This window comes from Mustela nivalis (genome assembly GCF_964662115.1).
Source record: "Mustela nivalis genome assembly, chromosome: 6".
In the NCBI taxonomy this organism is placed as follows: Eukaryota; Metazoa; Chordata; class Mammalia; order Carnivora; family Mustelidae; genus Mustela; species Mustela nivalis.
Window position 1 is genome coordinate 140,346,838 of NC_139025.1, and position 26,171 is coordinate 140,373,008.

General features: G+C 43.2%; 1 protein-coding gene and 1 pseudogene across 3 annotated transcripts in view; one reads left to right on the plus strand and one right to left on the minus strand.

Moving 5' to 3' along the window:
• The window catches only part of LOC309867653 (melanoma inhibitory activity protein 2-like), a 525,646-nt gene that overhangs the window by 208,571 nt on the left and 290,904 nt on the right, over positions 1–26,171 (plus strand). The gene's annotated exons all lie outside the window — the stretch shown is intronic.
• On the minus strand, positions 4,424–19,845 carry LOC309866669 (lysM and putative peptidoglycan-binding domain-containing protein 4 pseudogene; annotated as a pseudogene). The gene is made up of 2 exons: positions 19,660–19,845; positions 4,424–5,035 (listed from the first exon to the last, which is right to left on the minus strand). The product of its transcript is annotated as a lysM and putative peptidoglycan-binding domain-containing protein 4 pseudogene (transcript).

Sequence of the window (26,171 nt, forward strand, 5' to 3'; positions counted from 1 at the left end):
AGAAGAATTAATGCCAATACTTTTCCCAAACTTAAAAAAAAAGGAAACATTTCCAAACTTATTTTATGAGTCCTGACCAAAGGTAGAAAAGTATCAGGCACTACCTGATACCAAAGCTAGGAAAGAATACTATAAGCCAATTCTCAAATTCTCAATAAAATACCAGCAAACCAAATTCAGCAGCACATTACAGAGATCATTCACCATGACCAAGTGGGATTTATTTCAGGGTCAGAAGGTGGTTTAACATATGCAATCAATGTGATGCACCTTATTAACAAAATGAAGGACAAAAATCATATGATCCTCTCAATAGATAGAGAAAAAACATTTGACAAAATTCAAAATCTATTCATGATAAAAACTCTTAACAAATTAGGTGTAGAAGGAATGTGCTCAACATTACAATGGCTATATATGACAAGGCCACAGCTAAGATTATGCTTGATGATGAAAGGGTGAAATCTTTTTCTCTAAGATCAGTAACAAAAACAAGCTCACTCTCACTGCTCTTATTCAACATAGTCCTGGAAGCCCTAGCCAGAGTGATCAGGCAAGAAAAAAAAAATAAATAAAAAGCAGGAAATTGGAAAAAAAAATGTAAGTAAAATTGTCTCTATTTGTAGATGACTTGATTTTATGTATACAAAATCCTAAAGACTCCATTAAAAAAACCAAAAACCAAAAAACAAAAACTAGCAATGAATTTGGTAAAGTTCCAGGATACAAAATTAACATACAACAATCAGTAGCATGTGTATACACTAACAATGAATGACCTGAAAAGAAATAAAATGATTCCATTTGCAGTAACATCAGAAACAAATATTTAAGAATAAATTTAACCAAGGAGGTGAAAGAATACTGGACACTACAAAAAGACACTGATGAAAAAAGATAAAAATAAATGGAAAGGTATCCTGTGTTCATGGGCTGGAAAACTGAATATTGTTTACCTTTCCATATTACTTAAAACCGTCTATAGATTCAATGCTATCCCTATCAAGATTTCAATGGCAAATTTTACAGAAGTACAAAAAAATCCTAAAATTTATATGGAAGCACAAAAGACTGAATAGCCAAAGGAATCCTGAGAAAGAAGTACAAAGCAGGGGCATAACACGTCCCGATTTCAAGCTATATTATAAAGCTATAGTAATCAAAACCATGTGGTAATGGCATTAAAACAGATACAGACCAGCAGAACAGAAGTGAGAACCCAGAAATACATCGATCGGTGCCTATACAGTCATACTGAGAAGGGAGCCAAGAAAACTCAATAGAGAAGAGTCTCCTCAATAAATGGTGCCGAGAAAATGGGTTTTCAGGTGTACAAAAATGAAAGACCTCTATCTTTTTCAACTCCCCAAAATTAACTCAAAATGGATTAACAACTTGAATGTAAGCTCCTTCATGGTAAACTTCTTGACACTTGTCTTTGCAATGATTTTCTGGATAGAACACCAAAAGCACAAGCAACAGAAGCAAAAATAAACAAGCGGGACTAAATCAAACTAAAAACCTTCTTCATAGTAAAAGAAACAATCAACGAAATGAAGACAACCTGTGGAATGGGAAAAAATATTTGCAAACCATATATCCAATAAAGAGTTAACAGCCCAAATACATCAGGAACTCACACAACTGAGCAGTGAAAAGAAAGAAATGTAACAATTTTTAAAAATGGCAAAGCACCTGAATAGATATTGTGCCAAAGAAGTTATACAAAGGGCCAACAGGTACATGGGAAGGTGCTCCACATCACGGATCATTAGGGAAATGCAAATCAAAACCACAGTGAGATATCCCCTCATGTCTGTTAGAATAGCTATCATCAAAAAGACAAGAGATCACAAATGCTGGTAGGGATGTAGAGGAAAAAGAACCTTTACCATTCTTCTTCAACCCCAGGAAGACTTCATTATTAACAGAGGCAGTTTAAAGAACTACCTTCCCGAGGAAGGACTGTGGCATGGCCTTGACTGGGCAGTCCTGCTCAGGGTGACCCTGGACTTCGGCTTGGTCTCTGCAGCCTTGTCACTCCAGGGTAAAACGGGAGCATCATTTTCCTGATGACGTAGATTCCCCAGGTGTCCACAGTATTGGGCACTACAGTTCAATGAAAAGACTGAACATTTCCTATCAAATCTAATTACTTCTTTAAAAGATTTTATTTGACAGAGATCACAAGTAGGCAGAGAGGCAGGCAGAGAGAGAGGAGGAAGCAGGCTCCCTGCTGAGCAGAGAGCCCGATGCGGGGCTCGATCCCAGGACCCTGGGATCATGACCTGAGCCAAAGGCAGAGGCTTTAACCCACTGAGCCACCCAGGCACCCCTCTAATTACTTCTTTAAAACATTAACTCCCAAGACACTATAAATGTAGTAAAATGTGTAAAAAACAAGCTTCATGGTATCTCTTGTGTATACTAAACAAAACCACTTTAAAGCACATTGTACAGACCAATCAGTGAGACCCTGCTGGTTTACCACTTCTGTTCTTCACCTGTTCGACCTTGAGCAGCACAAGCCCTGGGGGGACACCCCTGGACAGGGGCACCTCCATGTTCTCCAACATTGTCACACATCTTTTAATTCTGAATTACCACCCCCGTTTAAAAAAAAAAAAAAAGAATCCTCAATTTTTCTTCACAGAAGAAATTATTTTATTCCATTTTTTTAAAGTAAGAGATACATATATTTATTCTTTGCCCGGCAAAAGCCATTTCCCTGTAGGTCTCTGCCTGGTGAAGTTAATGATATATTAGAGAAACCTGCGGCCTCCAGGGGCACAGTGAGTGCACCCTTCTGGCTGGAAAATCATTCACATGATCAAAGCAGTTCCTGTAGCAAAGATCCACAAGTTCATTTTATCCTGAAGACCATTTTGGTTTTGAAGAAAGGATTTCCTTCTGAAGATACTTTAAGTTTACCAACCAACTGAACCCAGGGCAAATCGTTCCCCACACAGCTGAGAGGAGAAAAATGAGAAGCCCATTTCAAGCACTCTTGCCACCACACTCCCTTCCTCTTACTTGAAGAAATCTTCCCAGTTCATCTCTAGGCCTGATGTGTCCAGGGACATAAACCACCTCCAAGCTCAGCATTTGTGCAGTCTTCCTCCCTGAAGGCAAGCTCCTCCGAACCATGTAAGCCCATTTCCACCCTTCCATGGGACCAAGATGGGCTCCAGCCAAACAGGCCTTCACCCTCACCTCGTGTACCCCTGCTCCACCTGCAAGGCCTGAGGCTGACCCAGGCCTCCCTTGAGCCTCTAGCATGTTGCAGCAGACACCTGATGTGTAGACGGGAAAACCTCCGGCCGATGGGAGCTTGTGGTTTGGTCTTTTAACATTATGAGCTACACTATATAAAGTGTATTTAGACAAAGAAAAACACTGAGCCTGATTCTGGGGCAACGGCTCTAGACTTCCCAAGATTAGAGTCAGGGAGGCAGCAGGAAGCACGCCCATTCTCCCTGTATTTCCCTTCCAAGTACCTCCAGGGGCTGCTGCTCTCAGAAATGCCAGACTGGCGACTGGCATTGACTGTCTGGCCTTATATGTGCCACGTGTTGAAACCCTGGCGATAGGCACTCCTCTTTCTCTCTGCACCTACTCAGCTCCAGGCACTGGGCAGCACGAATTCTTCCCAAAAATGCTAACTTGGGAAATCTGATTAGCCACTGCAGTGGGGATGCTCTTCAGAAGAAACTGAGCAAAAGCTCCAAATGATCTAGCCAGGAAGTGCTGGCCATACCATGCAGCAGCTTAAAGCAAGCCTGTGTACTCCTAAGTAGTTCTAGAAGTACAAGGTACACACCTGCCATTTATTCAGTATTAGAGCAATTCAGATTCAGGCCTTTTTTGATCCTAGAAGTGACGTTGCCTCAAAAAGGCCAACTGGTGGGACAAATATGAAATAGAGCTAATTATAATTCGGTCATACTCCAAAACAGGGTGATATTCACCACTGCTGGACAGCACCTTTGTCAGGGAGACAAAGAGCACCACGTGTCACGGCAGAAGACACTGCAAACAGCAGTGACCAAAGCTGACGTCAGAGGCTCCCACAGTGAAGGTCCAATGCTGCTCCTCAACTTCCAAACACTTCCAACTTGGGGGCCCATGCAGTGCCAGTCCACTATATACCTTCAAGAAATAGCATGTGTCACATGCAAATGTCCCTTACTCTACCTCTGGATGTAGGGGGATAGCAGGGGGGCGCATGTTTTGGCTCCCACAGCCTTGGATTAGGTCAGCCTATTCCCCAGGGTCAAATGTTCCTGGAGAATACACAGCAGCTTCTGAGACATGTCCGTAGGTCATAGAAAAGGAAAGGCAGCACCCTAGGATATGACCGATGTCAGGTGATCCACATTAAGAGGCCAAATGCTCACACTACCTGATTCTTTATAAACAAGAGCTAGTTCCCTGCCTGGGTGGTTTGACTGAACTGGCTGTCTGCAGAGGGGACAGTTGGCACTGGAACTGCTAATCTGGGGGCTTGCCCTGGAACTGCACTCACGCTCATCGAGCCATTGGGGACAGCAGTTATGTTCAAGCTACTGGGGATCTCGCCAGTAGCTTGTATTTTAAAATAGACCAATTATAACACTGGTAAAACAATCCCAATTAGAAGCATGATAAAAACGGCATTCCACCACTGAATTCCACAGTCGGCACCCTTCGTGGGGGTCTTTGGAGAAGTCGGGAGCAGCAGCTGATTGGAGGTCTCTGCCGAGTAACTTTCATTTAAAAAGATTTCTGACTGCACCACGCGCTCAATATTCTCGTCAATGCCCTTAAAGAAATCTGTCAGTGGGCTGGAGAGGGCACCGGCGCCTACAGCTGCTCTATCTGGGTCTGGCTGCTCCTCGAAGGTCACTCTGGTCTCTGAGGATGGGCTCAGGAGGGATCTGAGTTCTCTGTGGGTCTCTGTAAGGATCCCATGATTTTTCACTGGAATCTTAATAGATTTCAAAGCATATAAGTCTTGTTCTCTGATCAAGTTGTTGACTTTCTTGATATCTGCGACCTAGGAAAGCCACGAAGACAAACAGCACAAAACATGTAAACTCCTTAGAATGAATATCCAAAAAGTAGCTCTTTCTGGAAGAGGATCCAAGCCCACCCCGCTTACAAATCTGATGAATATTGGAAAACCGCACCTAGGCACAAAATTAGTTTAGGCTGAATAAAACTGTTTTTTGACTTTAACTCAGCCTGAATGTATAGCTTAATCATCACGTTTCCATACAGATGTACAAGTTTGAAAAACATAAGATCAGTTTTGGAAGAGTCTCTTGCTAATTCAAAGTGTGACCGCAACAAAATATTTTTAGGTGAAACCCAACCTCGGCCAGCTCCTTTTTTCTACTTCTTCTAACTTTTGAGGCAACAGTGCTCCCATCTGGCTGACTTCCCTCCCACATCAGAACCCAATTCAGTAGCTGATTATATTAGGGATCCCCAAACACAAAGCCTCAGCCCAGCCAGCTCCACACTCAGAACGTATTTTAACTGTTATAATACTTAAAGAGGTATGTCCTCAGGATTCTACCATGTTTCCTTGCCCAGAAGTGCTGTATGGCATATAAATTTATTTTCTAAATAAAATGACCTAGGGGTAATATACTTTGGAAGGTTTCACACACTTGTGATAATTAGAAACATATAGAAAATCATGAATCAAGCTGGAAAGTATGGACTGAAATCTGTTGCAATTTTAGGACTGGAAGAGAAAGGAACAGCACTGTGAGTCTTACAAAGTTCGGGACAAACTCCTTCCACAGTCAAATCTTAAGGGAGGGGTGGTGCAGACAGTTAAGTCAAAGAGAAACCCTCCCTCAAGCTAATGTTTAAACTTAACTTGAAAGCATTAGAGGTGGACCTTAAGATTTGACTCATAAGCCCACTAACTAGAGTATAAATACAGCCACAGACCTGTAGATAACACCTAATTCAAACCAATCATCTCTATTATTTCACTTATTGAGCAACTGTTTTTATTATCTAATTGAATTGAGGTAGCAGATATTTTTAACAGATCACACCTGAAAACTAAACCAGCTTGAGACCTGTTTGTCTTTACCCTTAGTGAATTAACACCAAATTTATATTTACTTTAAATTGGAAAATTGATTGCTTTTTGGAAGCATTATATGTAACATCTTCACAGATGTATTAGACATCAGTATTCCAGGAATCCCACTGCATCCACTCAGTGTGGGGTTGGATTCATTATCAGCCCATGTTCCATAAACCACACTGTATGCCTACAGAAAAATCTCAGTACAACTGAGAGACCACAGTAAGTCCCTAGAGACAAGCCTCTTTATTTCTTCTGGGAAATACAGCATCCTATACAATGTGTTTAACCATTTGAACCTTGTTAGATAAATGACAAGAAACTAAGGAGTAAAAGGTTTCTAAAATATATTGGTTAGATAGCCTTAGGGGAGGCCACAGAAAGTTATAACAGTGTCATTAGCGAAATGAAATAAATCATTTCAATCTAGGAGAAAATGCAGCAATTCTATAAATACTTTACTACTTACTTTGCCATGTTAATCACTCTGAATGCTAAAAACATAATTAAAGAGAGAAACAGGGTTATACAGATACACAGCATACAAAGCCTAGATCATGCAGTTCTAAGAGAGGACATAAAACTTGACCAAATAAGCTATAAGCAACAAGAAAGGGTCAGAAAAAGTGAAGCAGCTAAAAAAGCAAGCCTACCAAACAAATCTTGGATAAATTCTGCTGGCATCTTTGGCCCTAGTAGGTCTTAAACAAAATGTGCTTGGGGAAAAACAAACAAACAAACAAACAAACAAAAAAGGTGGGGGGAGGTGGAGGGGGACATCTGGGTGGCTCAGTTACCTGAGCATCTGACTTTTTTTTTTTTTAAGATTTTATTTATTTGAGAGAAAGACAGAAAGCACAAGCCAGGGGGAAGGGTAGAGGGAGAGGAAGAAGCAGATCCCCACTGGGGCTCGATCCCAGGACCCTGGAACCATGGCCTGAGCCAAAGGCAGCTGCTTAACCAACTGAGCCATGCAGGCACCACTGCAAGATTCTTAATCCATCTGGGACCTCGAGGTATCAACTGAGCTTATGACCTATGTAGGGTAGCTGGGAATGGAAGATTGAACAGTGGCAGAGAAGAAGGCCAGAGGCACAGAGAAAGGAGGGTCCTGAGCAGGAGGAGTATTTCAAGATTCCCATCTAGGGGCTCCTGGGTGGCTTAGTTGGTAGAGTGGCTCTTGGTTTCAGCTCAGGTCATGCCAGGCTTTTAGGATCAGGTCACACTTAATGGGGAATCTGCTTGAGCTTCTCTCCCTCTGCCCCTCCCCCCACTCATTCTCTCTTTCTAAAATAAGTCTTAAAAAAAAAATTTAAAAAAAAAACAAAAACAAACTCCATGCTTCCCCCTTCAGCTCCTCCTCCTGATGCACCCCCAGAAATGCAATGGTGTTACCAGGAAACAAAAGCACAGCACTGCCACCATGGAAAGCTTTGATTTCTTCCCCTTTTAAGGCTGCTTCCCTCTCCTTGGGACTTGTGCTAAGAACTTTTCGTATCATTTAAGAGAGAAGGGGTATTAGGGAGCTGAAGGGGCAGCCACATGGCAAACATGAAAGGCTGCTACAAGACATCTTTATAAGCTCCATTTCCATCGGGGTCCTTCTCAGAGCCACCTCCCTGCAGAGCTAACTGAGGCTTGAAGAGCCAGCCTGCTTATGCCCTGCCCTTCAACACGGGGCTTTATTTTATCCTGCGATTGCTAGGGAGAGCTACAGACGGCAACCAGCGGACAGTGATAGATAGCATTACCTCTTCTCATTGTCATTTTCAGTTTCATTTAGATTCGGCTGCCTTAAGCCCTGGAAAAGCTTTACTTAAAAGACTGGGCTCTCCATGCTAAGGGAGTTAGAGAGGAGAAGGGAGTTGGGGGAAATTGGAAGGGGAGGTGAACCATGAGAGACTATGGACTCTGAAAAACAATCTGAGGATTTTGAAGGGGTGGGGGGTGGGAGTTTGGGGTACTAGGTGGTGGGTATTATAAAGGGCACGAATTGCATGGAGCACTGGGTGTGGTGAAAAATAATGAATACTGTTATGCTGAAAATAAAAAATAAATTAAAAAAAAAAGAAAGAAGAAAAAAAAAAGATAAAAGAAAAAAAGAAAGAAAAAGAAAAAAGCCAGATAACAAAAATTAAAAAAAAAAAAAAAAAAAAAAGACTGGGCTCTGCCTTTCCAGGTTTATCAAAATAAAGCAGAAGTCGAGCTGGCTAGTTTTAAGGGCACAGAGGAAAACACGGTTTGGGGACTGGAGGTTTTGAATTGCAGGAGGCAAATATAGCAGGCTCCTGCATAAGGCTTTAAACATCCAAATATTTAAAATAACTGCCCCCACGGCCTCCATCTGAATTCTCCTGCCTTTGTAATCAACAGAAAGGGAATGGCTCAGCAGCAGGTCTTCCTAAATTCCAAGGATTAAACGGCACAGATTGCCTTTGCGATTCAACAGCACATTCTAGAAGGAAGAGTGTTTTTGTACCGATGCCTTTCTTTTGGGGTATTTGTAGAACAGCTCTCAGTTTTTGAGACTTTAATTTGGAAATGATAATAGTTATTTACTGAGTGCTTTAATGTGCAAGGTAGGGACCTTTCAAGGACTTTATATAAGATCATTAAACTCTGACAAAACCGTGTAAGATACATAGGATGAAGAAATTGAGACTCCGATAATTTGCTAAAAATCAAAGAACTAGTGAGTAACGGCGAAGCAGAATATAAGAAAGAAAGGGTATTAGAGATTCAAGGGGCTGGTGTATCTTCCACATTCCAAGTCATGCCTTGTCCATCAGACCTCACCTCTGATGCATGTGAAATAAATATTGCCATATTTTTCCAAGTTTAGGATGGTATCGATGGTAAGATGCTCCTTTGTGTAGCTCAAAGGGGAAAAACGTCTGTGGCTTAAACTGATGATTAATTCCAGGTAGACTCGTGTGAGAACAAATGTGTCCTTCCTGTCCCCCCAGAATCAAATCAGAAGTTTGGGAGTTAGCCAATGAGGAGGAAGCTGGTGTCTTGTTTTCCTATTAGTCTATGATGTTTGGGTGCCCTGATTATATACCTCTGGAGAATATCCTAGATATAACCTCAAGATAGAGATTATTCAAGGGCGCCTGCATGGCTCAGTGCCTGAGGAATCCAGTTCTTGCTTTGGGTTCAGGTCATGATCTCAGGGTCGAGGATGGAGCCCTGCATCTGAGCTTGTCCCTCGCACTCCTCCTCCCCCATGTGCGCGCAGGTGGGCTCTCTCTCTCTCTCTCTATCAAATAAATAAATAAATAAATAAATAAATAAAATCTTTTAAAAAAGAAAACGAGGATTCTACCTAGAGAATATTTCTCAGGTAGGTCTTCCTATCTCAAATGTAGCTGGTGATTAAGCCCAGTCATATCACTCTCTTCCTCGAATCTCTCTCTTTTTTTTTTTAAACAGAGAAAGCAACAAGCAGGAGGAACAAAGGAACAACAGGCAGAGAAACAGGAAGACACAGCCTTCCCACTGAGCAAGGAGTCTATGTGGGGCTCCATCCCAGGACCCTAGGATCATGACTTGAGCCTAAGATAGAAGCTTAACTGACTTAACCACCCAGGAGCCCCGCCCTCCTGGAATCTCAAAACACTTTCCCTGGTTCTAGACAACTTCTGTGGCCTCCTCCCATACCACCTACCCCAGGCTCCAGGTAACTGAGAACACCTGTGAACACATCCTGTGTCCATTCCTAGCTCCAGGCCTCTCCTCCATATGTTCTTCCCCTAAGTCTCTGCCCATAAAAAAATCCTCATTCTTCAAAAGTAAGTTTGAGTTCCTTAATGAAGTCTTTGCTCACTTAAAACTCATTGACCTCCACCAGAGCTTTTTTTTTTTCAAGATTTTATTTATTTAACAGAGTGAGAGAGAGAGAGAAAACTCAGACAGAGGGAGAAGCAGGCTTCCTGGTGAACAGGGATTTGGATGTGCGGCTCAATCCCAGGACCCCAGGATCGTAACATGAGCTAAAAGCAGACGCTTAACCAACTAAGCCATCCAGGGGCCCCCACTCACAGCTCTTAATAGCTCTCTGTAAATCATTGGTATGCCAGCCACCTCATTAGTTATCAAAGTGACAATCTGCCTTTCTCTGTCTGATTTATATCCATACCCCTAACACCCCACACAAGGCTCAGGTTATAGTGGAAACTCAATTGATATTTACGGAATGAACAAAAAATTAAATGTCCCTTTTCTAACATATACCAGAACCGACAGGGAAATTGTTTTTAACAATTGTGAAATTGTTTTTAACTTTTGCACTTTTAAAGCTCCTGATGTCCAGACCCCCCACCCAAAGCAGTGAAATTTCAGAACTTCTCAACTGAAGCTTGGGTTCAGTACAGGCATTGGTGTTTTGCAAAGCTTCCCAGGTGATCTCAAGGTACAACCAAGGTTGAGAATCTGACAATTGCCTCGATGGCAATAGTTCTCAGTGTGGTCCTAGCTCCAGCATTAGAATATCGCTGTCATCTTATTTGAAATGAAAATTCTTAGGACCCACCCCAAACTGTAGAATCAGGAACGGCAGGGCTGTGGGGATGGGGGAAGTGGACAAAAATCTGTGTTTTAACAAGACCTTCCATGATACAAAGTCAAGTTTGAGAAGCACTGCCTTAGAAGTTTACTTTAAATAAGTCTATACAGACTCTGTAAATAAGGCCCTCCCATCTTCTTCTGATTCCTGTCTGGCCCCTATTTCTTCATAAGGTTGTGCATACCCACAAGCACAAGCCCCTTTTTTGGAAGATTTTTTTTCCCCCCAACCTAGTTTGGTCTTACAGTCAACATCAACTTATAGTAAAATAGCTTAAGAAGATACTTTATGTGGGTTTTTTTTTTCAATCTTTAAAACAACCAAGGAAGTATTCTCCTGGCTATTTTTTGAATCATGGAAAAGAAATGGACAAAACCCAACATACATGGAATTTGTCCCCCATGTTATGTCTGATGTGAAGTGTGCCATCGTCTTACAATAAATCGAAGACATCCATCCCACAAAGGAAGAGAGAAAGGCTGCAGAAAAAAACGATGAATGCCGGGGGGCACAGCAGAGATCTGACCCCAGATCTGTCCTACCATTGGGGCATTCTCAGGATTTTCAAGACCCCCATTTTGTTATTTTTGCCCATAATCCCATAGTTTTTGTAAAGAAAATCTGCTGCTCTCAGGAATTCCTGGCTATCTCTTGAAGGGAAGTGTTCATTTTGAGAGCATTAAGTACTCAATGCTGTTTCCTACTCATTCGCAGTGGTATACTCTCAGAGCTTTCTTTTTCTTTAAGACCTGGGGAAAAGGGATGGTTTCAACACCTCTAAGAGTGGAGGGGCTGTTTTCTTCTAAAATGTCTGCTTCTCTGAAACTCATATGCTTTGCTCCAAATCTATGGTCTGAATTCTTGGGTTTGTTATTAACATGGCTCCTTTTTGAATCATGATTCTTATAAAAGTTGTACAGGCTCTAAGCTAGGCTCTGTGAGGGATCAGCAGTGAGAAAGATAGACAGACCCCACTTGCTCCCGAGATTCAAAAGCCTGGTGGGAGGTGTTGTCTGAGCAAACCCTCCATCATCTGTCCACTATCCACCTGCAGGACTTCTCTCTCCTTTCTTTCTTTCTTTTTTTTTTTTAAGATTTTATTTCTTTATTTGGCGGAGAGAGACAGCTAGAGAAGATCACAAGCAGGGGGAGTGGGGGAGGGAGACATAGGCTTTTCACTGAGCAGGGAGCCCAGAGGGGGGCTAGATCACAGGATCCTGGGATCATGATGGGCTCCTGACTTGAGCCAAAGGCAGATGCTTAAGTACTGAGCCACCCACACGCCCCTACAACCATGACTTCTAAGAGGACCTGAAGGTCCTGCTATGCGAGACATACTTGATGTCCCCACAGGATACCCAAGGCAGACCTTGTTTCAAAAAATAAGGCTCTGGGACGCCTGGTTGGCTCAGGTGCTTGGACGACTGCCTTCGGCTCGGGTCATGATCCTGGAGTCCCGGGATCGAGTCCCGCATCGGGCTCCCAGCTCCATGGGGTGTCTGCTTCTCTCTCTGACCTTCTCCTCATTCATGCTCTCTCTCACTGTCTCTCTCTCAAGTAAATAAATAAAATCTTTAAAAAAATAATAATAAGGCTCGTACTAAAAATAAAAATAAAAATAAGGCTCTAACAAAAACAAAACAAAAGTCTGACAGTCAAGAGCAGCCAAATAGGAGACTCTAATCTACCCCTCCCCAGCTCTCCATTTCCCACACCTGCATTTCAAAACCAAAACCAAACAAGGCATATGATGCAAAAGGCTCTGCCTCACATGAAAACAGGCAGCCTTGGCACCACTGAAAACACCCTATTTCACAAACCAGCTCATTAAAATCTCTCCAGGCTATCCAAGCTCCGCCCCAAGACCCATGACTGACATCTGTTCCTTTGGTTTTCATTCTCCAGCAAGCTTGTTCTGATATTTTGTAAGCCACAGACTCAGGACAAAGTCAGAGGACACTAATGCATATGTACACTTGGTGGAAAGAGATTGAAAAGAAGAAAGTTGAAACACTGACATGATACAATACGGAAGGAAGCTCTGGGTCATGGCTCTAGTTCTCTCTGCGGTAGGTCTCTGCTGTGGGTCATGCTGAGGGCTTCCCTAGACCACAGCCTGCTCTGCTTTGCCTTCAGCCAGCCCTTCGGAGGCTGGAGGCCCTGCATCACTGGGGTTCCCCTCATGTCCCACAGGAAGATTTCAGCTCTGGGTCCTCTTGTGGCCTTCCAGAACTGCCTTTCACTAATTTTCTGTTTCTTTTTAAAGCATAACTTTAGTTTGGGGCATCTGGGTGGCTCAGTTGTTAAGAGTCTGCTTTCAGCTCAGGTCATGATCCCAGAGTCCTGGGATGGAGCCCCACATCAGGTTCCCTGCTCAGCAGGAAGCCTGCTTCTCCCTCTCCCACTCCCCCTGCTTGTGTTCCCTCTCTTGCTGTGTCTCTCTCTGTCAAATAAATAAATTTTTTTTAAATGTTTTTTAAAAAAAACCCATACTTTGGTTTTTTATTGGGCAAGAACATATATGACTTGATAGTAAATCAATCCTACCCTATAATTATAAAATGATGCTCTTTACCACATTGTAAGATTTCAATTCTCAGCCAGCCTATTTCTGATGTCTTCATGGGAACTCATGTGATATAATAATAAAATGGCTGTATCCCCACCTTATTCAAATCCCCACTTAAATCCTACACAAGGGGTGCCTGGGTGGCTCGGTGGGTTACAGCCTCTGGCTTTGGCTCAGATCATGATCAGAGGGTCCTGGGATCGAGCCCTGCATTGGGCTGTCTACTTGGTGGGAAGCCTGCTTCCCCCTTTCTCTCTCTGCCTACTTGTGAACTCTGTCTATCAAATAAATAAATATAAAAAATCTTAAAATCCTACACAAGTGGCCCCAACTTTTCTATCAAAATAAAGACTTTAAGACACAAGATGGTTTAAGAAAAAATGGAAACTCCATAACCTTAAACCAAACAATCTGAGGGGTGGGGGGTGGGGAGAACCAGGTGGTAGGTGGTAGGTGTTAGAGAGGGCACGGATTGAATGGAGCACTGGGTGTGGTGCAAAAAACAACGAATACTGTTAAGCTGGAAAGAAATAAAATTTTTTTTTAAAAATCTGGCTTTTTCTGTACAACTAATAAGCAGTGTTTTCCTCTGATTAAATCATCTTTCATTCAAAGAAATATTTCATACCTGACGTTCTTACACCCTATCCAACTGCTATGGGATAAACTGTGTTCCTCCAAAATTTATGTTGACGTCCAAACCCCGGGTTAACTAAGAAGGTGAATGTATTTGAAGATAGGGCCTTTTACAGAGGGATTAAGCTACACTGAGGCAATTAGGGTGAGCCTAATCCAATCTGACCGATGGCCCAATAAGAAAAGGAAATTCAGACACACAAAGAGACACCAGGGACATACACTCACAGAGAAGGGAGGTGGCCATTTGTAAGCCAAAGAGCAAAACCCTAGAAGAAGCTGAACCTCCCTGTACCTTCATCTTGGAGTCCAGCCTCCAGAACTGTGAGAAGATAAATCTCTGCTGCTTAGCCCCCCCAGCCTGTGGAACTGTGTCGTGGCCGTCCTAGTACTCATACAACAACCCGTTCAAAGAGACCAACTGAATTATTAGTAAAGAAAACAACGTGTGAATTACCATCTGCTTTCCTTGGCATTTTAAATATTTTTCACATGTCATGAGTGTATGAATTTTGAAATTCCCAGCGGGAAAACATACTTGAAAAGCCTAATGGCAGATCAGTTGTACTGTGTCTGCTGTGTTGGAGCAGGCAGTAGGGACTGTCTTCCAAGTCCCCCGACTTACTATATTAAAAGGCCAGATGTTAGCTGCTTGCATGAGGGTGTCCCTCATTAAAGGATCTGTGTTGTTTTTCTTTCAGCAAAGGCTTTATTTGTTTAAAAGACACGAAGCTTGACTTCCAAATTCAAGGGACCATTTACTGATGAGATTCGTAATTGTCCCAGGTCCACTGCCTCCACCTCAGACTCTAAGACAGGGAGTGCTGTACACGTGACTTATGAATGAAGGAATCCCAAAAGTAAATTTCTGAGCAAATCAGAAAATCAGGACAAGAACAAGAAGGAAGCCATATTAGGTAAACTTCAGGTAAAGTTTACAGATAATTGACTCAGATTTATCCCACGATGGGGATCTCTGGATCACTGGAATGTAGTTTGCAGCTCAGCCCTGTCCTGACCAAAGGCAACAGGCATGGAGATTTCAAACTCCCAAATCCATCAGTCACTGGCTTAGAAGAGAGGAAATTCCCAGACTCTGCCAGACCAATCCTTCGATGGTCATGGGGGAAGCTTCAGGAGCTGGTTATTGGGAGCAAAATCTCAAAGTCCTGGGACCCTAATAATAAAAGAGACCGAAGGAGATCTGGTGGGAGTACCAGCATTATCCATCACAGTAAACACTGAATTACTCTGTTTCGTCAACTCACCTGTAAGATTCTGGGTCATATTCTGGAAGGTCACCATAGACTTCTGGAGTCTGTATTAACAGCTTTAAGAACTTCAGCGTTACCCAGATTTTTATTGGGCCAGGATATTCCTCTCATTTCTACCATGCCCCTCCCCCTGCCCAATTCCAGACATTCCTTCCTCAGGGAAACCAGCTGGAATGAGCTACCTCCTCTATAGGGTCTCTGTATGCTCTCTCCCTCCGGGTCCTGCCACCTTCTTCACCCAGCTCATCCTCCTTCTGAAGGTGTCTCTCTCTCTATCTCGTCACATCCTTCCTTTCTACTTTCTGATGTTCTACATTTTTCCAGACTCTTGGCTGCATTTCTTTCACTACTGGACTGACACCCTTACTACAATCTGGTTGACAAACAAGAACAGTGTCTTGTCTGGGGCCCCTTTTCCCCAGTGTCTCGGAAGAATGCGTGCTTTCCCCTGCCACCTCAGGCTGGGTTGAATTAAGACTTACATGCATGTCCCTGTCACAGTCTCCAGTGAGAACATTCGGGTTTTGCAGTCTGAAGAGTCCCTTGATTTTTCAGCCTTTACACTGACTAATTGAGAATTAAGCCTAATAGGGTACAGCAGAAGTAGGCAGAAGAAAAACATGAGTCCTAGGCTGATACCATTTACCTGTGCCTTGTAGGGCCAGCTCAGACCTCATCTTTACACACTGCTTGCACGTGGTGAAGCTTTGCTAAATGGAATAGATCCACAGGTCCTAATGAGTGACTCAGGGCCTCGGCTCCCCTGGCTTTCCATAACCAAGAGTTCAGTACTTATCAAAGCCCCATATCAATCCAAAAGCTCTTTCTGTCAAAGAGAATAAATTCCTGCTAAGCAGGAACTTGATGAAAACCTCAGTGGTCTGAGACTTTCCTCCTGGGGTTTGTCGTTGTCTCCTACAATATCTTGATCTACCTCCAAAACTTTAAGGGCCATTGATGGGATCTGCTTGGACCGTAACCTGGACCATCTAGGGAAAATTGTTCTGGATCCTTTTCCAATGGGGACATTGTTTTAATTTTCTAGGGCTCTTGTAAGAAATTACCACAAACTCGGCGACTTCAAACAGCAGGAATTTACTCTGTTTTGGAGGCCAAAAATTAAACATCAAAGAGTTGGCAGGGTTGGTTTCTGCTGGAAGCTCTGACGAGAATCTGCCCCCTGAGTCTCTCCTAGATCCTGGTGCCTGTGGCAATCTTTGGCGTTCCTTGCCTTGCAGACGAATTACTCCAAACTCTGTCCCTGTCTTCGCATTGACTTCCCCCTGTGTCTCCTTGCATCTTTCCCTTTTCTTATTCCCTTATTCACTGGACTTAGGGTACATGTTTTTATAAGGATGAGTTAAATCTGGGGTGATTTTCATCTCAAGATCCTTGACTTAATTATATCTGTAAAGACTCTTTTTTCAAATAAGATAACAGTTACAGGTCCTGGGGTTTAGGACATGGACATATATTTCAACCCACTAGAGGAGTATTTCTGAATACTCAGTTATTAGCTTCAAATATCCATCCAAAGACAGCATATGTTCTTTTTTTTTTTTAAGATTTTATTTATTTATTTGACAGACAGAAATCCCAAGTAGGCAGAGAGGCAAGCAGAGAGAGAGGAGGAAGCAGACTTCCCACTGAACAGAGAGCCCGATGCAGGGCTCGATCCCAGGACCTGGGGATCTGACCTGAGTTGAAGGCAGAGGCTTTAACCCACTGAGCCACCCAGGCGCCCCAGCACATATTCTTAACAATACACAGTATGAGGTAGAGTAAACAAAGGAAAGTCCTCTTTTATTTTGGGGAAAACAAATACCCGAGCATCTCTCAGACTATGAGGTAATAGGGTTTTCACAGAACTCATGTCTCCTTCCATGAACAGACATAAGCTTGACTAAGGCCAAAGACCTTTCTTGTCTTCATTCTAGCGGCTCATGTCACCAGGATGTTTGGCCTGTGTAATATGTTACAAGTGACTAAGACAGTTGTGCCTCTATAGACTAAGTTGTGACATGGAGCCAAACAGCTGGAGTAATTCTGCAGTGAGATGGTTGTGGCCATCCCAGTGGATCAACAGGAGAACTTTCATCGCCTTGCTCCTCCAAAGAGATCACATCCAAATAATAAATGTGATTGGAGTTACCACCTGCTAAACCTCAATAATGCACTTTCTTTTCTTTTTCTCAAGATTATTATTTATTTATTTATTTGACACAGAAAGAGGGATCACAAGTAGGCAGAGAGGCAGAGAGAGAGAGAGGGAGAAGCTGGCTCCCTGTGGAACAGAAAGCCTGATGTGGGGCTCGATCCCAGGACACTGAGACCATGACCTGAGCCAAAGGCAGAGGCTTAACCCACTGAGCCACCCAGGTGCCCCAATAATCCACTTTCATTCTCCAAGACCAATCCAAGATCAATTGAACTGGCCACATCTGAGAGTTAAGTAAAAATAAAAAAGATACCGCCCCTGTCATACCAAGTGCCCGCCCTAACGCCCATCTCCCAATGTGATAAGCAGCTGATAGATGATTGAACACGACATCTGAAACTAATGGTGTGCTATATGTTGGCTAACAGAATTTAAATTAAACAATTAAAAAAAAACCCGCCATCCTCATATTTTCCCGGAAATTTTTTTGGTTGGGGGTAACATTAACTTTAAATATTTCTCCATAGAAATTATAATACCTCCGCATTATTAGTTTGATTGCTAGAGGGAGGTCCATACGTTTCAACTTGGCTCCTCTTACCTTAATAGCTCTTGTATCAAATCTGAAAGGCATGTTCGTACAGGATAGACGGTATATGCAACAACTACATGCTCCCCAACCAGAAAATTGATTAAAAAAAAAAAAGAAAAAGACTCATGATCTGCTGGAACTATGAGAAGCATTTGTGAATCAAAACTCCATTTGTTCCTTGACCCTTGTAAGACTATTGTGACTAGTGCAAAGCAATGGTACACTGAGATCCCAATAATTAATGGTACCTATAGCCAGTGTCCAGTGACCCTTGGAAGATGTGAGTAGCTCATTCTCCTTAGAGAAAAATAACCCTGCTACATAGTTGATGGGAAGTTAAATCAAAGATTCAATATGTGTATTTCTGATCTTTGTTTTTTTGTTTTGTTTTTGTTTTTGTTTTTTTGTTTTTTTGTTTTTCCAAAACACCAAAGGTACCCATTCGAGAATCAGGCAGTGACATATGACATTATGGTCCAAATTAGGCTACTATTCTCTCCAAACCAGAAGTAATTTTTCAATTAAAAGAGCCATGGGAAGGGGATTTCCACTTTGGAGAAGATGGACTCTTCCAAATATTTTTCAATATGGACTCATCTCAATATTTCTTTCTGTTCCTCTTACCAAATACAATTAAAAATCCTGGGCAGGGGCACCTGAGTGGCTCAGTGGGTTAAAGCCTCTGCCTTTGGCTCAGGTCATGAACCCAGGGTCCTGGGATCGAGCTCCAAATCAGGCTCTCTGCTCAGCATGAAACCTGCTTCCTCCTCTCTCTGCCTGCCTCTCTGCCTGCTTGTGATCTCTGTCTGTCAAATAAATAAATAAAATCTTTAAAAAAAAATCATGGGTGTCTTCTCTATTTAAAGGAGAAACAGAAAAGTCGACAAATACAATTGTAGACCTCAACACCCCTGTCAACACTGAATGATACTACTAAACAGAAAATCAGCTAGTATAGGGAATACAAGGTACCCTCAACCAATAGGATTTAACTGACATTTATAGAACTGCCCCCCCCAACACGAATGGCAGAATACTCATATTTGAGACACATATCAAGACAGACCACATCCTGGGCCATAAAATAAACCTCAACAAGTTTAGAACTGCAATGATACAGAGCGTGTTGTCTGACCACAACAGAATTAAACCTGAAATCAGTAATGGAAAGATAACAGGAAAATCTTCAAATACTTAGAAACTAAAAACACACTTAAAAATATTAAATGAATCAAAGAGGATGTCTCAAGGGGAAAAAACAAACAAACATTAACCTGCATGAAATTATGGAAACCCATCTTTCCTTCTTTAAAGCTGTCTGGGGTATGAGAGGGAGCTGTCTCATCCTATCTTTCTGGAAGATTCCATGCCCAATAATCTTCAAATGGTAGAGACACCATGGTTCCAATACTGACCCTCAGTAGGCACTTTCTTCCACATGACCACATGCGATAATTACATCAATTATTTAAATCAGAATCCTAATTCTTAAAAGAAAAGAAATATAATTTCTTTTCTGAGCCACACCTCAGTCAGATAGACAATCTCAGACTGTCGTTGCTGTTCTATTCGCTTAGTTTATACTGCCTTCAAGACACTACTGGATCCCACACTGTAGACCACTGGGTAGAAGAATGCTTGGTGGCACACAGTGGAGCCCAGCTCTGCCTAAGGAGACTTGGTAACTTCCAGAACTGATGAGAACCTGGGCAACCAGGCTTTGAAACTCAGCTAGGATGAGGAGAGACCAGACGACAGGATGTATAGGCATTTCTTACACAGAACTGTCCTTCTAGGATATCTTCACCAGCAACGCTGTCACTAGAGCTCAACATCATCAGTGCAGGACTCTCGATGCTGCCATAGCACCGCGCCCCACCCCCGGCCCCAGAATAATGTTCCAACTCTCTCGATAGGACATGGCCACTACTTAAGGAATAAAAGTTCCAGAGAAGAACATCCATCTGGCTCGCATGCCACCAAGTCAGGATTCACAACTGGATTTACTTGACTTCACCCTAAAATTAAGCTATCTGGTCTCCATACAACACGCTCTGGGTAAGTTAGGGTGCCTGTGTAACTCAGTCAGTGGTGTTCGGCTCAGGTCATGATTCCAGTGTCCTGGGATGGAGCCTCACATTGGGCTTCCTGCTTGGTGGAAACCCTGCTTCTCCCTCTCCCTCTGCCTGCCAGTCCACCTACTTGGGCTCTCCCTCTGTCAAATAAATAAATAAAATCTTTAGAAAAAAATAAAAGATTTGGGTAAATTAGAAAATTGTTGTGGAGGTAGGGATGATGGGTGGGTGGAGGAGATGAAATTGATGGGCTAAAGAAATTGATGGATTAAAAATAATCTATTATTAAATTCTTTATTTGCCTCTACCTATTGATTGACAGAGGGGAAGGAACACCCAGGCCAAACTGATATATTTTATGGTGAAACTGACTATATTACCTTACTGAAAAGACCAGGAGTAGATCTGACTTTAACTGATACTTAGTCAAGAGTTCAACAGTCCAGACTTTGGCTTTTGTCTACTTCTATACCCGCGACTACACCTCAAACTCAGTCTTCTACTCCACATGGTGACAAGAAGGCTGCTGCTGCTCTTCCATCCTGGTCCTCTCAGCTTCAAGCCATGTAACAAGGGGAAGAAGGATCTCTTTCATATGAGTTCAGCAAACCCACACTGTTCCTCACTATGTCAGCCCGGGACACATTCCCTAAACCCTAGCTTATCACTACAATGAATATGATGTTCTGCATTGATTGGCCAGGCTGGTCTAAGGCCTAACTTTTGGAGGGGTCTAAAGCAAGATTTTACATAGAGGCCCATATAAAATACATAAAATTATTTTGAAAGTATAAATCAAATTATATTTTAAATAAAATACATTCTATGCTCTTAAAAATATACCTTCATAATAACCTGGGAGGAAGGTCTGCATTTAGAATTCTCAGACTCTGTAGATGGCCTGCTCTGGACTATAGCATCCTTGAAAAGGGAAGCCCGGGGGCACCTGGGTGGCTCAGTGGGTTAAGCCTCTGCCTTCAGCTCAGGTCATGATCCCAGGGTCCTTGGATCAAGCCCCACATCGGGCTCTTTGCTTGGCAGGGAGCCTGCTTCCCCTTCTCTCTGCCTGCCTCTCTGCCTACCTGTGATCTCTCTCTGTCAAATAAATAAATAAAATCTTTAAAAAAAAATGGAAGAGGGTAGCTCAAAGCCCGACGAGTTCTCTTTCCCTTCTTGACTCTGGCCTACAGCCTAAGGGGCCACATATGCACACATATGGTCCACACTGCCACAAACAGCTAGCTATTACCCACCCAGGGGAGGACATACCCCCAGCCTAGTCTGCCCTCAGGACGGGGAAGAGGCCACCATGGGACTTGGAAGCAGGTAGAGATGTTTAGGCCAGTCATTTTCGGATCCTGGGTACTTAGATCCAGAACATGGACCAGAATGGGAGGTGTGGGGTCCTGTGGGGTGTATCGACTGGGCCCAGGGTATGTTCCCCACTGTGCAGATGACTATGAAGCAGGATCCAAGACAGGAACCCACTTGCAGGGGTTGTTGAGCAGAGAGTCAGCTACGCCTCCTTCCCTTTGGCCAGGAGTGGCATCAGTACCAGGGGAAACACAGGGCCATCGAATGCAGATCTCGGAGGGGTCCTCCAGAAAGAAATTAGAGACAGTCCTTGGACTTTGCATGCATGGATATTTGGTGGCTAGGAAATGGTGAACGCCAACAGCATCCATGACATTAAGTATATTTTAACATCGAAGAGGTGTTTCTGGTTCCCACTTTGTTGCTCTTCTGTGTCCACCGTGGGTCAGTTTGGTTTCCTCCCAATTTAAATTTCACTGCTTTCCCCCCATTTTATCTTTTCCTGCCATTTCCTGCTGCCGCAGTGATTCCTGGCTGTGACCTGGACAGAGATTCCACTGGAATCTAATGGAACATTACCCCATGGAACATACACCCCATTGCCTCTCATGTGGACCATCGTAACTGCCTCCTTACGGGTCTGCTTCCCTAAATCCAGTTTTGTTCCCTCACCCTTACCCCTGACATGTACCTCTCACTGCTGCTGCATTCTATCAACAGACATTATCTGTCCTGTAGTCAGAGCCAGAATCTTTTAAAAATAGTTTTTAAAACCTAAATATTGCACCTGCTGCAAAGACCCCCAGCCCTCAGAAAAGCACTGCCGCTCAGTGTGGTTGGCAAAGGCTATGTGGTCTGGGCCAGGTTAGCCTCCCCTACAAACCCTCTCTCCACTTTGCCCCTTGGGCCTTTCCTCCCCTGTCATGGGGGATTTCTTTCACTTCTTCCGCTCTACTCCTCACCCCATCTAGCTCTCTCCCTCCTTGTCTGGACTCTCTTATCTCCATAGTTTCACAAAGAATTGTCACTCTTTTGACTCCATTTATATCTCTCTCTTTACTTTCACTTTAATTAAATAGACACTTGACATCCCTTAGCGTTTTTTTTTTTAATTTCTTTTCAGCATAACAGTATTGTTTTTGCACCACACCCAGTGCTTCATTCAATCCCTGCCCTCTCTAATACCCACCACCTGGTTGTCCCAACCCCCCAACCCCCACCCCTTCAAAACCCTCAGATTGTTTGGCTTAAGGCTATGGAGTTTCCATTTTTTCCTAAACCATCTTGTGTCTTAAAGTCTTTATTTTGAAAAGAGAAAAATTGGGGCCACTTGTGTAAGATATTTTTTTTAAGATTTTTTTATATTTATTTATTTGATAGAGAGTTCAAAAGTAGGCAGAGACAGAAAGGGGGAAGCAGGCTTCCCACCAAGTAGACAGCCCAATGCAGGGCTCGATCCCAGGACCCTCTGATCATGATCTGAGCCAAAGCCAGAGGCTGTAACCCACCGAGCCACCCAGGCACCCATTGTGTAGGATTTAAGCGGGGATTTGAATAACCTGGTGGGGATACAGCCATTTTATTATTATATCACATGAGTTCCCATGAAGACATCAGAAATAGGCTGGCTGAGAATTGAAATCTTACAATGTGGTAAAGAGCATCATTTTATAATTATAGGGTAGGATTGATTTACTATCAAGTCATATATGTTCATGCCCAATAAAAACCAAAGTATGGGTTTTTTTAAAAACATTTTTTAAAAGATTTTATTTATTTGACAGAGAGAGACACAGCAAGAGAGGGAACACAAGCAGGGGGAGTGGGAGAGGGAGAAGCAGGCTTCCTGCTGAGCAGGGAACCTGATGTGGGGCTCCATCCCAGGACTCTGGGATCATGACCTGAGCTGAAAGCAGACTCTTAACAACTGAGCCACCCAGATGCCCCAAACTAAAGTTATGCTTTAAAAAGAAACAGAAAATTAGTGAAAGGCAGTTCTGGAAGGCCACAAGAGGACCCAGAGCTGAAATCTTCCTGTGGGACATGAGGGGAACCCCAGTGATGCAGGGCCTCCAGCCTCCGAAGGGCTGGCTGAAGGCAAAGCAGAGCAGGCTGTGGTCTAGGGAAGCCCTCAGCATGACCCACAGCAGAGACCTACCGCAGAGAGAACTAGAGCCATGACCCAGAGCTTCCTTCCGTATTGTATCATGTCAGTGTTTCAACTTCCTTCTTTTCAATCTCTTTCCACCAAGTGTACATATGCATTAGTGTCCTCTGACTTTGTCCTGAGTCTGTGGCTTACAAAATATCAGAACAAGCTTGCTGGAGAATGAAAACCAAAGGAACAGATGTCAGTCAGGGGTCTTGGGGCAGAGCTTGGATAGCCTGGAGAGATTTTAATGAGCTGGTTTGTGAAATAGGGTGTTTTCAGTGGTGCCAAGGCTGCCTGTTTTCATGTGAGGCAGAGCCTTTTGCATCATATGCGTTGTTTGGTTTTGGTTTTGAAATGCAGGTGTGGGAAATGGAGAGCTGGGGAGGGGTAGATTAGGGTCTCCTATATGGCTGCTCTTGACTGTCAGACTTGTGTATGTTTTTGTAAGAGCCTTATTTTTATTTTTTGTAAGAGCCTTATTTTGGAAACAAGGTCTGCCCTGAGTATCCTGTGGGGACATCAAGTATGTCTCACATAGCACAATCGTCAGGTCCTCTTAGAAGTCATGGTGGTGGGGACGCATGGATGGCTCAGTCCTTAAGCATCTGCCTTTGGCTCTGGTCAGGATCCCATCATGATCCCAGGATATTGTGATCCAGCCCAGCTCTGGGCTCCCTGCTCAGCGGGAAGCCTATGTCTCCCTCCACCACTCCCCCTGCTTGAGATCCTTCTCTTGCTGTCTCTCTCCGCCAAATAAAGAAATAAAATTAAAAAAAAAAAAGAAAGAAAGAAAGAAAGAATAGAGAAGTCCTGCAGGTGGATAGTGGACAGATGTTGGAGGGTTTGCTAAGACAACAACTGCCACCAGGCTTTTGAATCTCGGGAGAACAGGTGGGGGCTTCACAGCTTTGCGGGGACCATAGCTGAAGCCAGATCACATCTGACTGCATATCCAGAGGCAGCCGGGCCAGCGGCGGGGCCTCACCTGGGCTCATGCCGTGTTTTGAGCTTTCCTGTCTTTTTCACACCCCGTTCAGCCATGTTGCTGAGTCTGGTTACCTGGTCTTCTTCTGAATTTTGGGAGTTTGCCCAAAGCCTTGCAGATAACATTCCTTTTTACTTGAGTTAGCAAAGTTCTTTCGCTGTGGCTTGTAGCAATAAATTCCAGCAAATCACCTTTCTTTCGGCACTCATCTTTAACCTTTCCCTCCTCGGTTTCCAAACCGAATTCTCTCACCTGCGCCTAGAAATCTTCCCCTTCCTGCCTTTCCGGGAATCTTCTTACGTTGGATGTCCTCCTTCCCATAACTTTCTGCAGCAAAGATCCTGCTAGCCAGCACCTCCCCGCCCCAGCCCTTTCCTCTGACTTAGTCCCAGGATGCTCTCTGTCTCGCCCTCCACCCCTTGGGCTTCATTTCTCTGTCTTGGCTACTTCCTCCTCCTTGTTACACCCCTGTCTGGGCCTCTTCCTTTTCTCATAAGCGTTCTTATTCATTATACAGTGGAACACATAAGGCACCTGTTCCAAGAGGGAGGATTTTGGCCAACTGCAGCTGTGCCCCAAGGATCGGCCTGAGGCTCACGGCTCTTCTCTCGATTAAAGCACTCTGCGAAAGTACCAGGTCTCACCATGATGCCTCTTCACCCCTGGACCCAATCTCCCTCCTGTGTGTTTCGACACGCACACCATCCTTTCTACAAACATTGCGTGCATCACCATTCTCCCGATCCCTCCACAGCGAAGCCTGAGAAGCACCTCTGATCCTTTGCTACGTCTGACCCCCACCAAGTCCCGTGTGCAACCTGTCTTACCTCTGGCCCTTCCTTTCCATTCCCCTATCGCTCCTTGCATTCAGTCCATCTTCCCCTGACAACAGGGTCATTTCTGAGATAATTACCTTTCTTCTAATGACTTTTGTTCTCACCTTTCGCACACACATCCAGTAAAGATTAGTCATCAAAAATATAATGAACCTTATATGAATATTTAAGAATCAGGTACTCCTTTGGCTTGGGTGGGGTAAACCTTGCCCTTTTCTACATTATCATGTTCTCAGCATGAATTACTTTAGAGAGATGCTGATCTCTGAGCATCCAATGTGAGCTGATCGTCCCTCTGATCTAACTGATGAGGTGTAACGGAGGGAATTTTCAGAAGATAAGAAGGTCAGCATTTTGTACCGTAAAGGACTTTGTCTTAGAGTGGAGGACTAAGATATTCTCTTTATAATTACAATACAGTTAGATTTTAGAACTGAACAGAACCTTTAAAAATTATTTAATCAACTTGGTAATAAATTAATTACATTAACTTATTAACTGACATGTAGAGTGGTGAAGTCATTGGTCTGAGACTTAGCTCTAGCCTAATTCCCCACAACTCAAATCCTTAAGCTCATATTCATATCTTTTTTTTTCCCCAATTGAGGTAAAAAACGCATGATATGGAATGTACCATTTTCATTCTTTTTAAGTTTGCTGTTTTGTATTACTAACTAAATTCACATAATTGTGCAAGAGATTGCTAGAAATTTTAATCTTGCAAATCTGAAACTCTATGCTCAGGGAAGAACAACCCCGTTCCTTCCACCCCTCAGCCCTGGGAGCCATGGTTCCACTTTCTGTTTGTAGGAATTTGACTGCTTTATTTTTTATTTTATTTTTATTATTATTTTAAGATTTTATTCATTTATTTAACAGACAGAGATCACAAGTAGGCAGAGAGGAGGAAGCAGGCTCCCCGCCGAGC